Genomic DNA, 211 nt, shown 5'->3' on the forward strand with positions numbered 1-211 from the left:
AAAAAAAAGACAGTTTCCAGAAAAAAAAATCACATGACACAACTGAGTTTCCAAAGAAAACAAAAGTTTCCATTTCCATGCTTATTCTGAGGTCATAGGAGACAGGGAGGTCAGGAGCTGATGGGTGTGGCCTGCACTGTGTTGTGGTGTATCTGCATAAAATGTATGTCCAGGTGACAGTGCCGTGCGTGTGTGTGTGTGTGTGTGTGTG

This window comes from Mastomys coucha, unplaced genomic scaffold, assembly GCF_008632895.1.
Source record: "Mastomys coucha isolate ucsf_1 unplaced genomic scaffold, UCSF_Mcou_1 pScaffold6, whole genome shotgun sequence".
Classification (NCBI taxonomy): domain Eukaryota; kingdom Metazoa; phylum Chordata; class Mammalia; order Rodentia; family Muridae; genus Mastomys; species Mastomys coucha.